The following is a 7,052-nucleotide window of genomic DNA, read 5'->3' as shown; positions in this document are numbered from 1 at the left end:
ACCAAATACCCCAATTCTGCTAGACCTGCATGTATGCAAATCCAGGTCTAGGCCCTTGATCTTAGTACAGTGATAAGCCAAGAATGGGCACTTGCATGTGAGTATGAATGAGCTCATGAGATGTCAGCCAAGCATTGCACGGTTTGTTCCTCTCCCATGTGATATCGTCTATGCCCTGTATTGTATATATGTCCTTCTTGTGTTCATTAGCTAAATGAAGACACTTCTCATTCACTGCATATTTGTAGCCCTCATGGACCTTGAGCAAAATGAGCATCTCATGATAAAGCAAAAGTGCTTCCTTGGACAATCGATGTCTTTCTTTTTTAGTGCCCAGGATTGAGCCCAGAGCTTTGCACACACTAGCATTACAATACACCCCAGATGGTGATCATATTTGATCAACTATTTACTGTATCCCCTCGTTGCACACTCACAGTGAACAGTAGCATAGTAAAAACTCTGAGAACGACCTGTAGTGAAGAAACTTGCTTAGCACTTCTGTGTTCAACATTTCCCAAACATATTTGGAAATTAAGTGTAGTAGGAGCCGCCTGGCCAGCTTATGCCCCGAAATAACAACACACAAATTGTATTCTTTTAAACACTGCCTGGCCCACTATATCTAGCCTCTTCTTGGCTAACTCTCACATCTTGCTTAACCCATTTCTAATAATCTGTGTTGCACCGTGAGGTGGTGGCTTACCGGGAAAGATTCAGCATGTCTGACCTGGTGGGTAGCTCCATTGCATCTGACCTCAAGAGGAGAGGCATGGCATCTGGCTCACTTCCCTTCTTCCCAGCATTCTGTTCTGTCCACTCCACCCACCTAAGGGCTGGCCTATCAAATGGGCCAAGGCAGTTTCTTTATTAACAAATGAAATCAACACAAAAAGAAGATACTCCCACATCAATTAAAGACAGCGGGCACATATTGCCCTTGAGCATCAAGTGTTGATTACACAGACTGAAGAAAAGCCAGGCGACACATGTGTTTGAGTAATATAATGAGGCTTTCGCAGCATACCTGATATTTACCAATGAATCACATGATTAACCCAAGAGGATATTTTGTACAGAGGTTATCTATTGGAAATAAAAAATAAAATACTAACAAAAGATAAAAATGTACTATGATATTATCAATAAACAATTGTAAATATGCAAGAGAAAACTTAATGCTAGTCAGTACATTTTACATTTCTTTTGCATGTTTTTCCTCTTTACACTAACTTACACTGACAGCTTTGCCCAAGTTTTATGAAATTGGGCAGTCTGTGGTTTCCCAACATGGTAAGAAGAGGCCAGGGACCTGAGCTAGGGTTGGGCAAGGAGGCTGATGGAAAAATATCTCATCATGTGATGCTGAATTGAGTCATGCCTCAGCTTTGAGCCCCACTGTTGGCCAGCTTCCAGGCACAGAGCATCACTCAGGTCCAGCCTGCCCCTCCAGTCTTACCCAGGCACAGCTTCAAAAGCTCCTGCAATCAGACACCTTCCCTCAGGCCAGGCTCTAACCCTACACTTTTGCTTTTCCCAGTTCTCACCCCATTCCCTTACTCATGTCTATGACTACTGTTAAACTTGATGCCATGACTTTAATCTCTACAGACCTAGGTAAAAGCAGAGAATCCACTCTTGTGAATCTCCATCTGATCTCCATTTGTGGGCTATGGGGGGCACACAATAAATGAGTATACACAAATTAAACTTATATATGAGCCTAGGTCCATTATTAGAATGACTAAATGAGGGAATATCTTGTGTGCTAAAATAAATTTGATAAAATAATAAGAAACAGCCAACCCATTCCCAGGACACTGGCAGACCAGGATTGAGCCAGCAACCTGACTCCGAGTCAGCGATCTCCACCGGAACTGGAGTGGGACTGAACTAGCTGTCTAGGACAGAGAGCGAGCAAGCTCCACCAGGAGCAGAAGCCAGGAGCAAATCCAGCCCTGGAAGCCAACCCAGTCCTAGGACACAGGCAGATCAGGATTGAGCCAGCAACTAGATCCAGAGTCAGCGATCTCCACCAGAACAGGTACAGGGGAGTAACCACTGAATGAGTAAGCCAGAGCCAGAGACCACAGAGGGCCTGGATGTGAATCTGGGACCTTCAAGGGAGAAGGCCTAAGCTGGGACCCCGGTGGGTCTGGGCATGGGTCTAGGACCTCCCAGGAACTAGGCCTGAGCCAGAACCTCTGCCAATCTGGGTGTCAGTCAACCTGGGATCTCGGAACGAATAGGCAGGAACCAGAGATCTCAGCAGGGCCAGGCATGAGTCTGGGTCCTCAGAGGGAGTAAGCCTGAGCCAGGACCTCTGTGGGTTCAGGCATTGGTCTGGGACATCAAAGGGAATAGGGAGGAACCTGGAACTTCTGCAGGTCGGAGCGTGAGTCTGGGACCTCGGAGGGAGTAAGCAGGTTCTCTGCGATTCCAGAGACAGCCAAGTCTGGACCTCCGAGGCAGTAAACCAGAACCAGAGGCCTTTCCAGGTCCAACTCCAACCCAGGGACTTCTGCAGGAGGGATTCCAGACCAGGATTTAGAGAAACAGGGCAAATCCTGCAACCTAGGCCAAAGTAGGCCTGAGACAGCAAACTGCAAGAAAGCAGAGCAAAGCACAGGAGCACTGAGCTATTTCCAGGAACACGGAGTAACCAACGGGGTAACTAGAACTGTGACACTGACTGTACCATTGGATTCACTGGCACCTTGAAGATTATGCAACAAAATCTCAGACAGCCCCAACCACACCTATTAGAGAAAAAGGTAAGATCACACACTACACCACAAAGAGCAACACCACACCAGTAAAACCTAAAGACCCTACAACAGCAAGAACTGAACAACCAAACGTGGATGAAGCAGAAGAAAATGACCTAAAAATAACTTCAAGAGAATGTTTGAAACTCTAAAAGAGGAAATGAGAAATTCCTGTAAAGAAATGGAGGAAAAGAGAAACAAAAAATTGAAAGACATTGGCAAATCACTTAAAGAAAACCAATAAAGAGAAATCAAACCTATGAAGGAAATGATTCAGGACTTGAAAATGGAAATAGAGGCAATAAAGAAAACATATACTGGGGGAATTATCGAAACAGAAATCATGAGAAAACAATCAGGAACCACAAACGCAAGCATGAACAGCAGAATACAAGAAATGGAAGAGAGAATCTCAAGCACTGAAGATACAATAGAGGAAATAGACTCATCAGTTAAAGAAAACATTAAATCTAACAAATGCTTAGCTCAAAATATCCAGGAAATATGGGACACCATGAAAAGGCCAAACCTAAAAATAACAGGTACAGAAGAAGGAGAAGTTCAACTCAAAAGCACAGAAAAAATATTTAACAAAATCATAGAAAAAAGCTTCCCCAACCTGAGGAAAAATATGCCTATGAAGATTCAGGTCTTCCTGTTGTGTGCTTGCTGGATTCTGGTGTTATCATGTTGCTTTTCAGGTTGTTGGAGGAATTTTTACATTGGCACCTGCCCATCTCTTCCTTCAGATGCGGACAGGAGAGTCTTGGTGTCTTGGTCCAATCTTTGCTGTGGCTGACTGTGTCCTTGGGGGTCTTTCTTGGTCTGCCCTCTCTTAGGACCCCTCGGCACTGGAGTTTTTCCTCAGATCCTCTCCACCCTGGAGTAGGCTGTGGTGGTGGATCTAAGGACCTGGCAGATGAACAGAAGTGCTTGGTGGCAAGATGGGATGGAGTAAATAGAGAAAGCCAGTAGCCACGGGGAAGCCAGTAGCCACACTGAATGGCCAGAAAGTTTAGGGACTTGGAGGGGGCCTGTACTTCGTTCCATTCCGGGACCAACTGGGCGGGTGGGCACACACTTACCCCTCTCGATGGATCTTCTCAGTATAGGAACAGGGTCTCTTGCTGGGCCAAGGACCTCACAGACAAAAGGGTAAGCTTTGGGGGAAGAGGGTAGTGTGGAACAAAGAAGCCCCTGTGACAGGAGCACTCACCACTGGCTTCCCAGCCCCTCGGCTGAGACCTCTGATTTTAAGAGGGACTTCTTTTTATTATCCTACTGTTGCTCTGTGTTGTAGGAATTTGCATGGCCTGTCCCCCACTGTGTCCTTTACCCCAGATTCCCAACCTAATCCCCTGTGCAGAGAAAGGGAATCAAATCCTTTGGGGCTGGAGTTTAGCAGGAGAGTGCTTAGCTGGAATGCATTAAGCCCTGGGTCTGTCTCCAGCACTGTGTAAAAACAGTTTTGGGTGCATCCACACATAATATCATCATTCAGGGGTTAGAAACAGGCATCAAGGGTTCAAGGTCATCGTTATCTACATAGCAAAATTTAGGGCAGCTTGGGCTACATTGTCTCAAATTAAAGAAAATAATAAACAGAAGTTAAAGCCAGTCTGGTCTAAATGAAACTCACTGTCCAAAATAAAAGAAACTTTCTCTACTATTCAATTCCATTATAGAACAGATCACTGCTAAAAATTAAATGGAAGCAAGAAGTTATTTTTTAAAAAATGATCCATTGTGTAGATATGACACCTGCATATTTTTTAATTTTTTGAAATATTTTTCACCTTATACCTACCTGACATTTGAGTGGAGCTGTGGAACCCTTATGTGTAGTTACCCAGACTATTTTTCTCTGGAATTGATCTTTTTCTTCTAAAGAAGATCCCCAGTTTATTACAGGAACCACGGGTGTAGCTGAGGACAGAATTGTACCTAAGAGACCATATGTTAATTGCCCATCGCTGCAAACTAGCAATCAATTGTTGAAATCCTATTCTTCTGTAATTTATCACTCACCAAACTGACTCATGCACTTAGTCCACTTTTCCTTCCCTCCACCTCCCCAGTCCCTATACTTGCTACAGAATTACCACACTGCCTATAACTACTTATGTAAGCAATATACGGTGAGATCTCTTGAGATAGGTTCCTAACACCAATTCCCTTGCCCTCATCCTGTATTCTGTCAGCACTAAGAACTAATATTCATCACTGACCATGGGCATGAATGCTCAGAGTTAAAAATCTTTACAGTCTTCGGATCTTGCAATATAAATACTTTGGCATCATATATGGCCTAGACTTATTATTTTGATAAATCAAGATCAAAGCATTTGAGTTTTATAAAGTACATTTCAGTACCAGACAGACTGTGAGGGAACACCAATTTAAGATGATATATCTCCATGTCATGCCATGGACTTAAAGCATAGTTAAAAACTGATTGTGTTCCTAGCATGGTCATGGAATCTGCTTTACTCTTTCCATGTAGCCCGGAATGGAAAAGGACCAACTGTTTCCATTAAGAGACAAAAGTTTACGGTTGGTAGGGACAACAAACATTTGTTTCTGACCAACACAGTCCTTTGTATGATGTAGGGAGGCTTCGTGACAAATACATAATTGTATAACTAACTAAAAATCATTGAGACTAGAAGAAGGGTCCATCTCCTTTGATGAGCGATGGTACTTGCAGGTGCCTCACAAAGTAGATGGGGGCAGAATGCTCACCACTGAGAATTCACTCCATGATGGACTAAGCAGAACAAACAAACAAAAAAGAAAAGAAAAGAAAACTTCAAGTCATCAAATTATCTATACTGGAAGTTTTATTCTTTTCTTTCTTGTCAAGATATTTCAAGGGACCTCAGAACCCAGAACACCAGCTTCACAGGGTGACCTTTAATATCAAGAAAAACAATGTTGTGCATGTGTGCATACATTTCTCTTGTCATTTTTGTGAGAGTAATTGCAGTCACTGCAATGGGCCCATATTTCTGACAAACTTTCCTGACTACAAATACATTGAGAAAGAGTTCTGGCGATGGTTTTGAGCAGATAATGTCTTTCTGAAAGACAGAAACATTTGGGGGACATTGAAGGCTGGGAAACCCCAGCTCCAAACATCTACATTGCTTTGCTCCCTCCAGGGTTGACCAGGAAGAGACACACTGCTTCAGACCCTAGGGTGGATTCTGAGGTGGTTTTATCAGACCCGTTTTTTTCTTTTCATCATTTCCCTTCCTTTCTCCTCTTCCTTCTTTTCTTTCTCCTCCCATTGGTCTTGGAGACTGGCAGGTCTGGAACTTTCTGTAGCTCAGGATCACTCTCAACTCCTGACCTTCCTTCCTTCACCTCCCAGGTACTGAGATTACAGGTGTGCAGCATCACGTGTGACATTATACCTACCTCGTCTAGTGTGGCTCACGCTGCCTAGTTTATAAATAAAAAATAGCATTTCTTGTCTGTTATTCTTAATAGATAATTAGGTGACAACATTGTTATTTCCATATCTGCCGCGCCAGCAGGGCAATGTCATTCTTCTGAGCGAGGGATGTAGGGATTAACATACAACACGACTTCAGGTTCTGCAGACAAGTCTTTATTCCACTTTCCCACACAGTATATATAACCCTCAGCAGGGGAGGCCAAACCAGAAAAAGCAGGAAGCTCATCCCCAGTAACTCAATGGTTTAGGGGTAAACATCCTTACAAACATTGCTGAAAACAACAGATTGTTCCTGTTTTTGTTCCTGTTTTCAACCAACCTCAAGAGTGCAAAACAGATCAAGTGGGGGTGCGAAGGCCTGTCCTCTAGGGACCCAACAATTTCCCCCTTTTTATTTTAAAACCATGAGAGCCCCTGTCTTAGAACTCCCCCAGATAGAGACTCTTACCCGTCTTTGGGAGGCCTTAATCCCTGTCTTAGGCAAGCTCTCTATACCAGGAGAGGTGTATCCATGCTGGCTAGCTTTTGCAGCACTAGAAGCTTCTATGCAAGCTACTGGATGAGGAAAGTTGGCAATGATTTTACCCATCTGTAGACTCTGCCCAGAACATAGAAGAAGATACTGAGCCATTTGGCTAACGCAGATAAGAACAATGAGTTAATATAAGCTGTTATTCTTGGGTCCCTGCCCTAGCCACGCCCACTCCCATAACCTCTGACCCGCCCATCGCCATCTTGGGAACTCTCTCTCTCTTTCTGCTTCCTTAGCGTGCGCACGCGTTTTCTCTGTCTCTTCTTTTATCTCTCCTCTCTCCTTTTATCTC

The sequence above is a fragment of the Alexandromys fortis genome, unplaced genomic scaffold, assembly GCF_014885135.2.
Source record: "Alexandromys fortis isolate MF-2015 unplaced genomic scaffold, M_Fortis_MF-2015_v1.1 scaffold_186, whole genome shotgun sequence".
NCBI classification, from domain to species: Eukaryota; Metazoa; Chordata; class Mammalia; order Rodentia; family Cricetidae; genus Alexandromys; species Alexandromys fortis.
This window is presented reverse-complemented; position numbering follows the sequence as displayed.